This window comes from Delphinus delphis, chromosome 5 (assembly GCF_949987515.2).
Source record: "Delphinus delphis chromosome 5, mDelDel1.2, whole genome shotgun sequence".
NCBI lineage: Eukaryota > Metazoa > Chordata > Mammalia > Artiodactyla > Delphinidae > Delphinus > Delphinus delphis.
The window spans coordinates 126,177,725-126,195,457 of record NC_082687.1 but is presented as its reverse complement, the minus strand read 5'-3'; the positions used below and the strand labels follow the sequence as shown (position 1 = coordinate 126,195,457).

At 37.3% G+C, this 17,733-nt stretch overlaps 1 protein-coding gene across 5 annotated transcripts in view; it reads left to right on the top strand.

The window, feature by feature from the left end:
• Positions 1 to 17,733, top strand: part of SCLT1 (sodium channel and clathrin linker 1) — a 264,343-nt gene that overhangs the window by 74,964 nt on the left and 171,646 nt on the right. The window lies entirely within an intron of this gene.

Below are 17,733 nucleotides of genomic sequence, written 5' to 3'. Positions count from 1 at the left end.
TTGAAGTTTCATTAGGTCCCATTTCTTTATTTTTGTTTTTATTTCAATTTCTCTAGGAGGTGGGTCAAAAAGGATCTTGCCGTGATTTATGTCATAGAGTGTTCTGTCTGTGTTTTCCTCTAAGAGTTTGATAGTGTCTGGCCTTACATTTAGGTCTTTAATCCATTTTGAGCTTATTTTTGTGTATGGTGTTAGGGAGTGTTCTAATTTCATACTTTTAATGTACCTGTCCAGTTTACCCAGCACTACTTATTGAAGATGCTGTCCTTTCTTCACTGTACATACCTACCTCCTTTATCAAGATGAGGTGACCATATGTGTGTGGGTTTATCTCTGGGCTTTCTATCCTGTTCCATTGATCTATCTTTCTGTTTTTGTGCCAGTACCATACTGTCTTGATTACTGTAGCTTTGTAGTATAGTCTGAAGTCAGGGAGCCTGATTCCTCCAGGTCTGTTTTTCGTTCTCAAGATTGCTTTGGCTATTCGGAGTCTTTTGTGTTTCCATGCAAATTGTGAAATTTTTTGTTCTAGTTCTGTGAAAAATGCCCATGGTAGTTTGATAGGGATTGCATTGAAACTGTAGAGTGCTTTGGGTAGTAGACTCATTTTCACAGTGTTGATTCTTCCAATCCAAGAACATGGTATATCTCTCCATCTATTTGTATCTTTAATTTCTTTCATCAGTCTTATAATTTTCTGCATACAGGTCTTTTGTCTACTTAGGTAGGTTTATTCCTAGATATTTTATTCTTTTTGTTGCAGTGGTTAATGGGAGTGTTTTCTTAATTTTACTTTCAGATTTTTCATCATTAGTGTATAGGAATGCCAGAGATTTCTGTGCATTAACTTTGTATCCTGCTACTTTACCAAAATCATTGATTAGCTCTAGTAGTTTTCTGGTAGCATCTTTAGGATTCTCTATGTATTACATCATGTTATTTGCAAACAGTGACAGATTTACTTCTTCTTTTCTGATTTGGATTCTTTTATTTCCTTTTCTTCTCTGATTGCTGTGGCTAAAACTTCCAAAACTGTGTTGAATAATAGTGGTGAGAGTGGGCAACCTTGTCTTGTTCCTAATGTTAGTTGAAATGCTTTCAGTTTTTCACCATTGAGGATGATGTTGGCTGTGGGTTTGTCATATATGGCCTTTATTATGTTGAGGAAAGTTCCCTCTATGCCTACTTTCTGCAGGGTTTTTAATCATAAATTGGTATTGAAGTTTGTCGAAAACTTTCTCTGCATCTATTGAGATGACCATATGGTTTTTCTCCTTCAAGTTGTTAATATGGTGTATCACCTTGATTGATTTGCGTATATTGAAGAATCCTTGCATTTATTCCTGGAATAAACCCCACTTGATCATGGTGTATGATCCTTTTAATGTGCTGTTGGATTCTGTTTGCTAGTATTTTGTGAGGATTTTTGCATCTATGTTCATCAGTGATATTGGCCTGTAATTTTCTTTCTTGGTGACATCCTTTTCTGGTTTTGGTATCAGGGTGATGGTGGCCTCCTAGAATGAGTTTGGGAGTGTTCCTCCCTCTCCTATATTTTGGAAAAGTTGGAGAAGGATAGGTGTTACCTCTTCTCTAAATGTGTGATAGAATTTGCCTGTGAAGCCATCTGGTCCTGGGCTTTTGTTTGTTGGATGATTTTTAATCACAGTTTCAATTTCAGTGCTTGTGATTGCTCTGTTCATATTTTCTATTTCCTCCTGATTCAATCTTGGCAGCTTGTGCATTTCTAAGAATTTGTCCATTTCTTCTAGGTTGTCCATTTTACTGGCATAGAGTTGCTTGTAGTAATCTCTCATGATCTTTTGTATTTCTGCAGTGTCAGTTGTTAACTTCTCCTTTTTCGTTTCTAATTCTGTTGATTTGAGTCTGCTCCCTTTTTTTCTTGATGTGTCTGGCTAATCGTTTATCAATTTTGTTTATCTTCTAAAAGAACCAGCTTTTAGTTTTATTGATCTTTGCTATTATTTCCTTCATATCTTTTTCATTTATTTCTGATCTGATCTTTATGATTTCTTTCCTTCTGCTAACTTTGGGTTTTTTTTTGTTCTTCTTTCTCTAATTGATTTAGGTGCAAGGTTAGGTCGTTTATTCGAGATGTTTCCTGTTTCTTAAGGTAGGATTGTATTGCTATAAACTTCCCTCTTAGAACTGGTTTTACTGCATCCCATAGGTTTTGGGTCATCGTGTCTCCATTGTCATTTGTTTCTAGGGATTTTTTGATTTCCTCTTTGATTTCTTCAGTGATCACTTCATTTTTAAGTACTGTATTGTTTAGCCTCCATGTGTTTGTATTTTTATACAGATATTTTCCTGTAATTGATATCTAGTCTCATAGCGTAGTGTTCAGAAAAGATACTTGATACACTTTCAGTTTTCTTAATTTACCAAGGCTTGATTTGTGACCCATGATATGATCTATCTGGAGAATGTTCCGTGAGCACTTGAGAAAAATGTGTATTCTTTTGTTTTTGGATGGAGTGTCCTATAAATATCAATTAAGTCCATCTTGTTTAATGTATCATTTAAAGCTTGTGTTTCCTTATTTATTTTCATTTTGGATGATCTGTCCATGGGTGAAAGTGGGGTGTTTAAGTCCCCTACTATGAATGTGTTACTGTCAATTTCCCCTTTTATGGCTGTTAGTATTTGCCTTATGTATTGAGGTGCTCCTATGTTGGGTGCATAAATATTTACAATTGTTATATCTTCTTCTTGGATCGATCCCTTGATCATTATGTAGTGTCCTTCTTTGTCTCTTTTAATAGTCCTTATTTTAAAGTCTGTTTTGTCTGATATGAGAATTGCTACTCCAGCTTTCTTTTGGTTTCCATTTGCATGGAATATCTTTTTCCATCCCCTCACTTTCAGTCTGTATGTGTCTCTAGGTCTGAAGTGGGTCTCTGGTAGACAGCATATATATGGATCTTGTTTTTGTATCCATTCAGCCAATCTGTGTCTTTTGGTGGAAGCATTTAGTCCATTTACATTTAAGGTAATTATCGATATGTATGTTCCTATTCCCATTTTCTTAATTGTTTTGAGTTTGTTATTGTAGGTCTTTTCCTTCTCTTGTGTTTCTTGCCTAGAGAAGTTCCTTTAGCATTTGTTGTAAAGCTGGTTTGGTGGTGTTGAACTCTCTCAGCTTTTGCTTGTCTGTAAAGGTTTTAATTTCTCCATCAAATCTGAATGAGATCCTTGCTGGGTAGAGTAATCTTGGTTGTAGGTTTTTCTCCTTCATCACTTTAAATATGTCCTGCCAGTCCCTTCTGGCTTGCAGAGTTTCTGCTGAAAGATCAGCTGTTAACCTTATGGGGATTCCTTTCTGTGTTATTTATTGTTTTTCCCTTGCTGCTTTTAATATGTTTTCTTTGTATTTAATTTTTGACAGTTTGATTAATATGTGTCTTGGCATGTTCCTTCTTGGATTTATCTTGTATGGGACTCTCTGTGTTTCCTGTACTTGATTAACTATTTCCTTTCCCATATTAGGGAAGTTTTCAACTATAATCTCTTCAAATATTTTCTCAATCCCTTTCTTTTTCCTTTCTTCTTCTGGGACCCCTATAATTCAAATGTTGGTGCGTTTAATGTTGTCCTAGAGGTCTCTGAGACTGTTCTCAGTGCTTTTCATTCTTTTTTCCTTATTCTGCTCTGCAGTAGTTATTTCCACTATTTTATCTTCCAGGTCACTTATCCGTTTTTCTGCCTCAGTTATTCAGCTATTGATCCCTTCTACAGTATTTTTAATTTCATTTATTGTGTTGTTCATCATTGTTTGTTTCATCTTTAGTTCTTCTGGGTCCTTGTTAAATGTTTCTTGCATTTTGTCTAGTCTGTTTCCAAGATTTTGTATCATCTTTACTATCATTATTCTGAATTCTTTTTCAGGTGGACTGCCTATTTCCTCTTCGTTTGTTAGGTCCGGTGGGTTTTCATCTTGCTCCTTCATCTGCTGTGTGTTTTTCTGTCTTTTCATTTTGCTTATCTTACTGTGTTTGGGGTCTCCTTTTTGCAGGCTGCAGGTTCGTAGTTTCCATTGTTTTTGCTGTCTGTCCCCAGTGGCTATAGTAGGTTCAGTGGGTTGTGTAGGCTTCCTTGTGGAGGGGGCTAGTGCCTGTGTTCTGGTGGATGAGACTGGACCTTGTCTTTCTGGTGGGCAGGTCCACGTCTGGTGGTGTGTTTTTCGGGTGTCTGTGGCCTTATTATGATTTTAGGCAGCCTGTCTGATAATGGGTGGGGTTGTGTTCCTGTCTTGCTAGTTGTTTGGCATAGGGTGTCCAGCACTGTAGCTTGCTGGTCGTTGACTGAAGCTGGGTGTTTGTGTTGAGATGGAGATCTCTGGGAGATTTTTGCTGTTTGATATTATGTGGAGCTGGGAGGTCTCTTGTGGACCAGTGTCCTGAAATTTGCTTTCCCACCTCAGAGGCACAGCACTGACTCTTGGCTGCAATAACTAGAGCCTTTCATCCACACGGCTCCGAATAAAAGGGAGAAAAAGAAGGAAGGGAGGGAGGGAGGAAGGAAGGAAAAGAGGGTAAAATAAAATAAAGTAAGATAAAATAAAATAAAGTTATTAAAATAAAATATAATTATTAAGATAAAATTTTTTTTCAAAAGTAAAAAAAAAAAAAAAAAATACAGATGGACAGAACCCAGGACAAATAATGAAAGCAAAGCTATACAGACAAAATCTCACACAGAAGCATACACATACACAGAAAAAGAGGAGAAAGGGAAAAAATAATAAATCTTGGTCTCTAAGTCCACCTGTTCAATTTGGGATGATTCTTTGTCTATTCAGGTATTCCACAGATGCAGGGTACATCAAGTTGATTGTGGAGATTTAATCTGCTGCTCCTGAGGCTGCTGGGCGAGATTTCCCTTTCTTTTCTTTGTTGGCACAACTGCCGGGGCTCAGCTTTGGATTTGGTCCCGCCTTTGCGTGTAGGTCGCCGGAGGGCGTCTGTTCTTTGCTCAAAACGGGGTTAAAGGAGCAGCTGATTCAGGGACTCTGGCTCAGTCAGGCCCGGGAGAGGGAGGTGCACGGAGTGCAGGGCGAGCCTGCAGTGGCAGAGGCCGCCGTGACATTACACCGCCTGAGGCACACCGTGTGTTCTCCCTGGGAAGCTGTCCCTGGATCATGGGACCCTGGCAGTAGCGGGCTGCACAGGCTCCCCGGAAGTGAGGTGTGGATAGTGACCTGTGCTCGCACATAGGCTTCTTGGTGGCGGCAGGAACAGCCTTAGCGTCTCATGCCCGTCTCTGGGTTCCGTGCTTTAGCCGCGGCTCGCGCCCGTCTCTGGAGCTCCTTTAAGCAGCGCTCTTAATCCCCTCTCCTTGCGCACCAGGAAACAAAGAGGGAAGAAAAAGTCTCTTGCCTCTTCGGCGGGTCCATATTTTTCCTCGGACTCCCTCCCGGCTAGCTGTGGTGCACTAACCCCTTCAGGCTGTGTTCACGCTGCCAACCCCAATCCTCTCCCGGCACTCTGACCGAAGCTGGAGCTTCAGCTCCCAGACCCCGCCTGCCTAGGCGTGTGAGCAGAGAAGTGTCTCGGGCTGGTGAGTGCTGGTCGGCACCGATCCTCTGTGCGGGAATCTCTCCGCTTTGCCCTCCGCACCCCTGTTGCTGTGCTCTCCCCCACAGCTCCAAAGCTTCCCCCCTCTGCCACGTGCAATCTCCGCCCGCGAAGGGCCTTCTAGTGTGTGGAAACCTTTCCTCCTTCATGGTTCCCTCCCACTGGTGCAGGTCCCGTCCCTATTCTTTTGTCTCTGTTTATTCTTTTTTCTTTTGCCCTATCCAGGTACATGGGGAGTTTCTTGCCTTTTGGGAGGTCTGAGGTCTTCTGCCAGTGTTCAGTAGGTATTCTGTAGGAGTTGTTCCACGTGTAGATGTGTTTCTGATGTATCTGTGGGGAGGAAGGTGATCTCCACGTCTTACTCTTCCGCCATCTTCCTAGTTGTCAATTCATTCTTTATAATTTCCAGTTTCAGTTTCTTTGAAGAAGAGTGAGAACTTAGAGATCCTTTTGATCTCCTTTTGATCCTCTGTGATTTTATAAATTTTCTGACTATTATAATTATTTTACCTACCTCTAATTCAACAGCAGCTATTTAACAACTCATCTTTACTGAGCCTTTCATATTCAGTCTAGGTTTCATAGAAAAAACCCCAACTCTCTTGTAGTTTTATTTTTTTCACTTTGGTTCACATTTAATTAAATTATACAGTTATAATAATAGTTTATGGCAGGTATAGTAGATTGGCTTAACATCTGTTCCAACCTCCTTTTTGTATACCTTGTACTGCAAAGGCTTGAAAACTAAAAACTAGTTCAGGGTAGGAATTAGGTTCTGCTAATGATAAACACATGTAAGAGACCTAAATTAGGAGATAAATAGGAGGAGAAGCTGTGTATGAGAATCTGTTTTTGTGGATGAGATTCTAACAAGTGTAGAGTGTCTCTAGAGCCAGTAGTTCTGGCAGCCGCTTCTGTCAGAGCTAAGTCAGGGTGTTCCTGCAGGCAACAGCTCTGGCAGTTACTTCCTGACCCCAGGATCTCGGCTAAAGAGGTGTGCTCCTAGAACCCGCAGTTGGTGTAGCCACTTCCTGATTGTCCAGCTTCCTAATTGTGGTCTATATATAATTTCTCTCAGCAAAACAGTTCTACAGTTAACTAAACCAATAAGATTGACTCTTTTTTTTAGCATTTGCACTAGAAAATAGAGATCAGCTAGTTGATGGTGACTGCAGATAAAGCACCTATGCAGAGAAATGTGGTGCCACTAGTGTTATTAATAAGGGTAACACTGTTTACTTCTACAAAGCTTTGTGTGATTTCTCTTCATTTCTCCTCTTACTGTGAAGCCAATCAAATATGATGGAACTTTCTCCTCTTTATTTTCTTACAGGTCTTATGTTTTGACTTGATTATATATTTGAATAAATACAGCTAGGACCACAACTATCTTACTATCCTGTACATAATATCTCTTCAAATGTTTGTTGAACTTACTACAATTATTGATATCTAATTTTCAATATTTGGTAGCCATACATAAAAAATAATGCTTTGAAAAAGACTAATTCCTTAAACCTTTGCAGTACTTAAATGGCTTTATTTTCTCAATTATACTGCTAAGATCTTTGGAGAATTAAATAACATGTATTTACTTAGTATTTATAAATATATTATTGCAACTAGATAATACTTCAAAGAAAACAAGGGCAAAAATAGACAGGAATGTAAAAGGTATAAAGAGTAAAGAACAAGTTTGAGTATATGTGTGTATATTTTTCTGTTTATACTACTCATATATAAACCAATAGGAATATACTGTGTTTTTCAAGACCCATGAAACATTTACATAGACATGGGCTGCAGACCCTCCCCACCACCTACATACATACAAATTAAACATAAATCACACCTACAATAAATTAGAAATAACAAGAAGTGAGTGTAAAGAATTTCTTTTAACTACATTTTCAACTACTGAGATAAAGAGGAAAACTAAAATTAAAAACTGCATAAAATAAATAGCATATCAAACTAGTGAGATGCAGCCAAACTGGTACTCAGAACATTTTTAATTAACTGAAAATAAGTTAGATAGTTTTGTTTAGAGTGATGGTAAGAGACTCCTTCTGAGAAAACTAGAGAATCTGGACAAAAACTAGAAAATCTTGACAAAAATTTGACAAAAATCAAATTTGTTTAAAGTGAATTAGAGTCAGTGTAGAATTGTAGGGTAAAGACCAGGAAAAGAAAGAAATCCAGGGATATGAGCCTGCATTTGGGGTTACTTTCCCTTAAACATATCTCCTGATGTCAGAAGAGGTGAAGAGTGGTTGAAAACTGAGCAGAGCTCGAAACAAATTCATGGAGCTGGAGAAATAAAAATTGAAATTTAGAGCCCATCAGACTTGAGGGTAGGTGGCTCAGGAACATCCAGGCTTTGAAGTAAGAGTGACTCCCCCAAAATAGACTAGTCCTGAAAAGATCTAAAACATGACTCTGATGTTTGATACAACATGATGTTATAAATGACATGATCAGGGATTGATAATACCCCTCCCCACCTGAAAAAAGAAAAGGAAGACTTTTAGAGGAAGATAACATCATTTCTAGGCCTCAGAATATCTCTGTATTTTTTTACTTGTGATATCTGGCTCATATCTGGTGTAAAAAGAACTGGTAATGGGAAGATTGAAGACAGCATGGTTAAAAAATCATAAAAAAATAGTATACAATAGAAACAGATCCACGGTTTGGTCTTTAAAATAACTATGCACTATGTTCAATGAAATAAGACACAATTTTGAGAATTTCTATAAGAGAACTAAAAGCTCTTAAAGAACCAAATAGAAATTCTAGAACTGAAAATTGCAGTAATAATGGAAATGAGACATAACTGAAGAGAGAATTAATGGAATGCAACCCAAGTCAGAAGAAAATATTCAGAATGAAGGTCAGAGAGAGAAGGGGATAGAAAATGCAGAACAAAATAAATAAATAAATAAAAACTAAGAGACATATGGGAAATAGTGAAAACAGCTAAAAGTCATATAGCTTGAGTCCCAGAAAGAGACGACAGAGAGACATCAATCCACAGATTAAGAACACACCATGCATTGTAAGCAGGATAATACAAAAGTACTGTACCTAGGTACATTATTATAAAATCAAAGAAAACCAAAGAAAAAGAAAAAACTTAACAGCAGAAAGAGCTTGTCTTATTATCTAGCCTCAATAAGAGATTAACTGACTTCTCAACAGAGATACTGGAAATCAGGAGACAGTGGAATATTTTTAAAGTGCTTAAAGAAAAACTGTCAATGTAGAATTCTTTACCCAGTGAAATATCCATCAGAAGAAAGGTCAGATGAAAAGAAATTGAGAGCATTATCATTAGCAAAATTAAAGAAAATCCTAAAAAGATATTCTACAAAAAGAAAATAATCCCAGATGAACGCTTAGAATTACAGGAAATGCTGCCCATGGGAGAACGTCTAATGAACATCAGCTATTCTAAAACAATAATAATGTCTCTAAAATATCTGTAGAGAATTAAATATAAGACAGCAATATCATAAATTTAGGGAAAGGGCATTTGGAGTTAAAATATTCTCAGGTTCTAGCATTACCCAAAAGAAATATAATACTAATTTATTTTAGTTTGATAACTCAGTGATGCATGTTTTAATCTTTAAAAGTAAAGCCAGCTGCCAACCAAGATAATGTAACTGCCAACCATGTAACTGCCAACCAAGATAATATAACTGCCAACCAAGATAATAGAGTAGAAAAATGAAGTAATAAAAAAAAAAAACCAAAAGAAAGCATGAAAGGAGAGAAAAATCATAATGGACAGGGCAAATAGAAAGTAAATACTAAGATAGTAGATATAAACTCAAATACATTAGTAATTACATTAAACTTCAATGTACTAAATGCTGCAATTGAAAGACAGTGATTTATCAGAGGAGATTAAAAAAGAAACCAGTTATAGTGTGTATTTCTTATCAGACAGATTTTTAAAATATAAGAATATTGAATGATTGCAAATAAGAGGATGGAAAATAGATAAACCATGCAGTGCTAACCAAAAGAAAGCTGGTAATATCAGACATAGTAGACTTTAATGCAAGAAGAGAATATTATAAATAGGAATATTTCATAATGATAAAAGATATAACAGTTTTAAATTTGCAAGTACCCAGAGACTTGCTTGGTTGCACAGTGGTTAAGAATCCACTTGCCAATGCGGGGGACGTGGGTTCAAGCCCTGGTCTGGGAAGATCCCACATGCTGCGGAGCAACTAAGCCTGTGCACTACAACTGCTGAGCCTGCGTGCCACAACTACTGAAGCCCACACGCCTAGAGCCCATGCTCTGCAACAGGAGAAGCCGCCGCAATGAGAAGCCTGTGCACCACAACAAAGAGTAGCCCCCGCTTGCCGCAACTAGAGAAAGCCTGCACACAGCAATGAAGACCCAATGCAGCCAAAAATAAATAAACAATTAAATAAATAAATTTATTTATTTTAAAAAAATTTGCAAGTACCCAGTAACAAAGCCTCAGAATAGAAAATTTCAAGTTTTTTGTTTTTCTAGGTTATAAAAATTCAGTGATAGCATTGAATGTCAAAACAGACAAATCCACTAGATAGCAGGATATATAAACATATTGCTCCTCAGTAATTGAAATAAAAACTCAAAAAATAATATTTGAACCATGCAATTAACAAACCTACTTAACAGACAAATACCTAACACCTTCAAAATACATATTCTTTTTAAGTACATGTAAAACATTTCCAAAATTGACAAATCCAGGAAGTAGCTCTCGGAACTTCCCTGGTGGTCCAGTGGGTAAGACTCTGCACTCCCAATGCAGGGGACCCTGGTTCAATCCCTGGTCGGGGAACTAGATCCCACATGCATGCCGCAACTAAGAGTTGGCGTGCTGCAACTAAGAAGTCTGCGTGCTGCAACCAAGAAGTCTACATGCTGCAGTCTTCCACGACGAAGATCCTGTGTGCCGTAACTAAGACCTGGCGCAGCCAAAATAAATAAATAAATAAATATTTAAAGGAAAAAAAGAAAACAACTCTCAGATTTTTTAAGTACTCAGATTCTGTTCCTTAATAACAGTGAAAATTGTATTAGAAATCAGTGTGTGTTTTTTTATAAATTTATTTATTTATTTTTGGCTGTATTGGGTCTTCGTTTCTGTGCGTGGGTTTTCTCTAGTTGCGACGAGCAGGGGCCACTCTTCATCGCTGTGCGCGGGCCTCTCACTGTCACGGCCTCTCCCGTTGCGGAGCACAGGCTCCAGACGTGCAGGCTCAGTAGCTGTGGCTCACGGGCCCAGTTGCTCCGTGGCATGTGGGATCTTCCCAGACCAGGGCTCGAACCCGTGTCCCCTGCATTGGCAGGCGGATTCCCAACCACTGCACCACCAGGGAAGCCCCTAGAAATCAGTTTTTAAAAAAAAAAAAAAAAAGAAAGAAAAGAAAAAAAAGAATCAAAATTCCCAGCTGTTTCTAATTAAGCAATATGCTTTTAAATATTACTCATAGGTCAAGGAATTAACCATGAAAGCTGGAGAATATTTTCAACTGATAGATAGTGAAAATACAGCATAAAAACTGTGGGTTGCAGTTAAGGCCATTTTTAGAGGGAAATCCATACTCTTAAGTGCATATATTAGAAAAGAAGTCTGAAAATCAATGGACTCTAAGAATTTGCTGAACAGGTTAGGAAAAGAACAGCAAACTAAACCCAAAATTATGAAACATTTGGAGAATTAGGGTACATCAGGCAAGAGACAGCAGGATTGCAAATTGCAAAATTAAACACCGCTACCCCAAATACTTAAGATACTAAAACAAAAATAAACTACTGATGCATATAGGTGGTCCTTGCTTTGCATGACAGTGCAGGACTATAAAAATGACCTTGCAAGGTATGTCCAAGGTGATGGAGTACAAAGACCCTGAACTCACCTCCTCCTCTAGGCACACCAAAATTACAACTATTTACAGAGCAGCTATCAATGAGAATAACTTGAAGACTAGCAGAAAAGATTTTTCACAGCTTAAGATATAAGGAAAGAACCAAAACAAGATGGGTAGGAGGGGCCAGAGACATAATGTAGTCAAGACCTGCACTTTCATGTAGGTGACCCACAAATGGGAGGATAATCACAATCACAGAAGTTCTCCCTAAGGAGCGAGGGGTCCAAGCCCCACATCCGGCTCCCAAGCTGAGGGTCCTGCACTAGAAAGACAGGCCTTCAAAACGTGCGGCTTTGAAAGCCAGCAGGACTTGCATATGGGAGAGCCAGAGGACTGTAGGAAGCAGAAACTCCACTGTTAAAGCACACACACAAAATCTCACATGCTCTGAGTCCCAGAACTGAGACAGCAATTTGAAGGAGGCTGATAAGACCCACTTGCTGATCTCGTAGAGTCTCCTGGAGAGGCGGGGCAACTGGGACTCTTCCTGATGACATTGGCAACAGCCATTTTGAGGAGTTCATTCTACCATGAGGACACTGGTGCTGGCAAGTGCCATTTTGGAGTCCTCCTTCTAGCCTACTAGCACTGGGGGCCTGCCTGCCCAACAGCAGATAAGCTCCAGTTCCAGGACCTCCCAGGTGAGCAGCCAGCCTTGCAGGGACCTGGCTTCACCCACCAGTGGACCAGAACCAACCCCAGGCCTCCCCAACAGCCACACCCAGGTACCCTGGGGCTCAACTCTATCCACCATCAGGTCAGAACCAGCCTTGGAACACCCCTGGCCTTGCCACCAGCCACAACAGGACCCAGCGCTGCCCATCAGCTAGCCAGGACCAGCCCCAGAATCTCCAGAGTTCCAGAGCCAGCTTCATTAGGATGTGGTCCCACCCACCAGTAGGCTGACACCAGCACTGGACCCCCTGGGTCCCACAGCCAGCACCCAGGGAACCAGATCTGTATACCACTGGGCTGAGACCCACCTCCCTGCCAGGTCATGCGACCAGCTGTACCAGAACCCAGTACTGCCCACTAGTGGGCCAGCATCTACCCAAGGACCTCCCAGCCTGTGCATCCAACCATGCTGAAATCTGGCCTGCCCACCAGCAGGCCAGCAGCCACCATGCAAGGCAGGGCATAGCAGCCAACCAGCCTAGGGATGAGCCTTGTCTACCAGTGTGCCGAGAGTAGTCAGCCTCATCACACAGAAGGGCCCACACAGCCCACATATGGGGTCAAGTGCTGCTGGGCCCCATAGGATGTCTCTTACTTAAGACCACTTCTCCAACATCTGGAAACATAACTGACCTACTTAATACTTAGAAATAAACATGGAAAATTAGGCAGAACGAGGAGGGAAGGAATATTTTCCAAATGAAGACAAAACCCCAGAAGAACTAAGCCAAGTGGAGATAAGCAATCTACCTGATAAAGAGTTCAAAAGAATGATAATAAAGATGCTCAGTGCAGCTCAGTGCTTTGTGTCCACCTAGAGGGGTGAGATAGGGAGGGTGGGAGGGAGATGCAAGAGGGAGGAGATATGGGGATATATGTATTTGTATAGCTGATTCACTTCGTTATACAGCAGAAACTAAGACACCATTGTAAAGCAATCAAACTCCAATAAAGATGTTTTTTTTTAAAAAAAGAAAATTCACTCTGGCAGAAGCTAAAATTTGATACAATTACATTTAATACAGATAAATCACAATTAATAAAGCCTGTGTTGTTAAAAAAAAAACATGTAAGTACATATTCACCTTATATTCAGGATATTTGCTTTCTCTTATAAATATCTGTCAGTTTTATTTTCTAATCATCTTTCCTTTCTCCACTGATCTGATGTTATCTTTATTATAAACTAAATACATACATTTGAGTTTGTAAAATAATCACAAAATGAGAAATACAGACACTTGAAAATGTTTAGAGAAAACTGTGTAACTCTGTGCTGATAAATGTGAAACTATAAGTGAAATAAACAATTTTCTATGAAATAAAAAGGTGCTCAGTGAACTCAGGAGAAGAATGAATGAACACAGTGAGCAGTTAGAAGTTTCTAACAAATAGTTTAAAAATATAAAGAAGTAAACAGAGCTGAAGAAGATAATAACTGAAATAAAAAATACACTAGAAGGAATTAACAGTAGAGTATATGATACAGAGGAACAGATGGGTGAACTGGATGACAGAGTAGAAGAAATCACCCAAACTGAACAAAAAAAGAAAAAAAGAGTTTTTTTAAAAAGAGGACAGTTTAAGAGACCTCTGGGACAACATCAAGCATAATAACATTCAAAATATAGGAGTCTCAGAAGGAGGAAATAGAGAGAAAAGGGCAGAGGAGTTATTTGGAGAAATAATAGCTGAAAACTTTCCTGACCATGGAAAGGAAGTAGACATGCAGTTCCAGGCAGCACAGAGAGTTCCAAAGAAAATGAATCCAAAGAAGTCCACACCAAGACACATTGTAATTAAAATGGCAAAAATTAAAGATAAAGAAAGAATCTTAAAAGAAGCAAGGTAAAAGCAACTAGTAGCATACAGGGGAACTCCCATAAGGCTATCAATTGACTTTTCAGCAGCAACTTTGTGAGCAGAAGGGATTGGCACAATTGATTCAAATTGATGAACATACCAACCAAGAATACTCTACTCAGCAAGGCTATCATTCCAATTTGAAAGAGAGATAAAGAGTTTTACAGACAAGCAAAAGCTACAGAATTCAGCACCACTAACCAGCTTTACAAGAGATATTAAAGGGACTTTTCTAAGTGGAAAGGACTACAACTAGAAATAGGAAAACTGTGCAAAGAAAAATCTGATTCGTAAAGACAAACATACAGTAAAATAGATCATCCACTTATAAAGCTAGTAGGAAGGTTAAAAGACAAAAGTAGTAAAAACATCTATTTCCACAACAAGTATTTCAGGGATACACCCCACAAAAAGATATAAAATGTATCAAAAACATTAAACATGGCAGGGGATTTTAAAAATGCAGGGTTGTCAGAATGGTTTGATCTTAAGGGATCATCAACTTAAAATCATATATGAATGAATTTAAAATATATATTATTTATTATATATATATCTTTATAAATATAGTTATATATGAACCTCATTGTAACCACAAACCAAAAATCTGTAATAGATATGCAAAAAAGAAAAAGGAATCTAAACACCAAATTATAAACTCTAGCACTAAAGCTAGTCATCCATTAGGTCACAAGGATACAGAGCAAAAAAAAGGAAGAAGAAAGAACCACGGAAAGAACCAGAAAACAATGAACAAAATGACAGTAAGTACATACATATCAATAATTATTTTAAATGTATTGGACTAAATGCTCCAATCAAAAGACTTAGAGTGACTGAATGGATACAGAAAGAAGAACTATATATGTGCTTCCTAGAAGAAACTCATTTTAGATCTAAAGACACAGAGATAGAAGGTGAGAGTATGGAAAGAAGTTTTCCATGCAAATGGAAACAAAAAGAAAGCTGGGGTAGCAATTCTTATATCAGACAAAATAGAGTTTAAAACAAAAACTGTTACAAGAGACAGAGAAGGACATTACATAATGATAATGGGATCAATCCAACAATATATAATAATTGTAAATATTTATGTCCCAACTTAGGAGCACCTAAATATGTAAATCAAATATAAGTAGCCATAAAGGGAGAAATTGTGTTGAGTTACACAATAATAATATGGGACTTTAACACCCAACTTACATCAATGGAAGATCATGCATCCAGACAGAAAATCAATAAGGAAACACTAGCCTTACATCAGATAGACTTTATTTATATGTACATCTATGTATATATATGTATGTATAAAACATTCCATCCCAAAAGCAACAGAATAAACATTCAACTACATATAGAACATTTTCCAGGATAGAGCACATACTAGGCCACAAAATAAGTCTCAGTAAATTTAAGAATATTGAAATTATATTAAACATCTTTTACAATCACAATGCTATGAGACTAGAAATAAACTACAATGAAAAAACTACCAAAAAAAAAAAAAAAAACAATGGAGGCTAAGCAGTATGCTACTAAACAATCATTGGGTCACTGAAGAAATCAAACAAGAAGTCAAAAAATACCTGGAGTCAAATTAAAATAGAAATAGAATGGTGGAAAAGCTTTGGGAAGCAGGAAAAGCTGTTCTCAGAGGGAAGTTTCTAGCAATATAGGCCTACCTAAGGAAGTAAGAAAAATCTCAAATAAGCAATCTAACCTTACACCTAGAGGAACTAGAAAAAGAACTAATAAAACCCCCAAAGTTAGTAGAAGAAAAGGATCAGAGCAGAAATAAATGTAATAGAGACTTTAAAAAAATAGAGAAAATCAGTGAAACTAAGCTCTGGTTCCTTGAAAAAATAAACAAAATTGATAAACCTTTAGCCAGAGTCATTAAGAAAAAGAAAGGACCCAAATAAAATCAGAAATGAAAGAGAAGTTATAGATTCATATTTCTGTACTGACAATACAGAAATATGAAAGATCATAAGACATTACTGTGAACAGTTATACACCAATAAAATGGAGAACCAAGAAGAAACAGATAAATACCTAGAGATGTACAATCTAGGTACAAGACAAGGATGCCCACTCTTACCACTTTTATTCAACATAGTATTGGAAGACCTAGCCACAGCTATCAGACAAGAAAAAGAAATAAAAGGTATCCAAATCAGAAGGGAAGAGGTAAAATGTCTACTATACATAGAAAATCCTAAAGATGCCACCAGAAAACTACTAGAGCTCATTAATGAATTCAATAAAGTTTTAGGGTACAAAGTTAACATACAGGAATCTGTTGCATTTCTATACACTAACAATGAAGTATCAGAAAGATAAATTAAGGAAACAACCTCAATTTACCTTCACATCAAAGAGAATAAAATAGCTAGGAATAAACCTACCTAAAGAGGCATAAGACCTGTGTGCCAAAAACTGTAAGACATTGATGAAAGCCATCCAAGCACTAAATTCCAAAAGTTAAAAGTTTGGAGAGATGAAAATTCCACTGAGACTGAGAAAGATAGAAATACTGTACAGAATAGTTTAAAAAAAAATTCCAGAAGAGAATAAGCAATAGGTGACATTTACATTTTACAGATTGGGAAACTGAGGCCAAAAGAGGTTAAGGAACTTGTCCAAAGTCACATAGCTAATGAAATGAGTTACTGGTTTCAAATTCAGGCAGTTTGGGTATAGGCAATATGCCTGTAACTATTAAGGGTTCTTTTTTTTTGTTTAGTTTTTGTGTTTTTTTAATTGAAGTATAGTTGCTGTACATTATTATATAAGTTACAGATGTACAATATAGTGTTTCACAATATTTAAAAGTTATACTCCATTTATAGTTATGATAAAATATTGCCTATATTCCCTGTGTTGTACAACATATCTTCTTAGCTTATTTTATATCTAATAATTTGTACTTCTTAATCCAGTATCCCTATACTGCCTTTCCCCTCTCCCCTTGCCCCACTGGTACCTGAGGTTATTGTCTTGTGACTTATTTGATGAACTTCGTTTTCAATAAATATGTTTTAAGATTTAAGATTGCGTTTTTCTAGTTTCAATGGAGATTGTAGTATTAATAGATAATTCTGTTTAAATTATTTTAGAGAGATGGATGCAATTCCTTTGGGAAATTTTTACTTTGAGGTGTGTTTATTATAAATAATGTTTTCTGGTTATAATTATATAAATTCAGTGTTTCTAAGTTTTTCTGATATTAAAAAACATTTTTCCTTTTAGGAGTACATCATTTTGACATAAACACCTAATCAGTCTTTTAAGTTGAACCTTTCTATGCCTTTTTTTTTTTTTGGTGTAATTTCAAAGCATGAAATACTTGTAATTTACTTTAATGTAAGGTTCAAGTTGAATTTAAGGCTTTCAGAGTTATGGTCAAGCTTATGTAAGAAAGTGCTGGCAAGTAAATCCTCTAGTCTTGATTTCATAACCATCAAGAATTTTATTCTATGCTTTATAAACTGGAATGAGTGAGAAATCAGATGAGTTTTGTGAAACACAATGAAGAAATTAACAATAATCTACAAGATTTAAAATTCCCTTTCTATTTAAGTAACTAGATGAAATTATCATATTTAAAATTTTTTATGAATGACTTGTCAATTAATAAGGTATAATTTCAG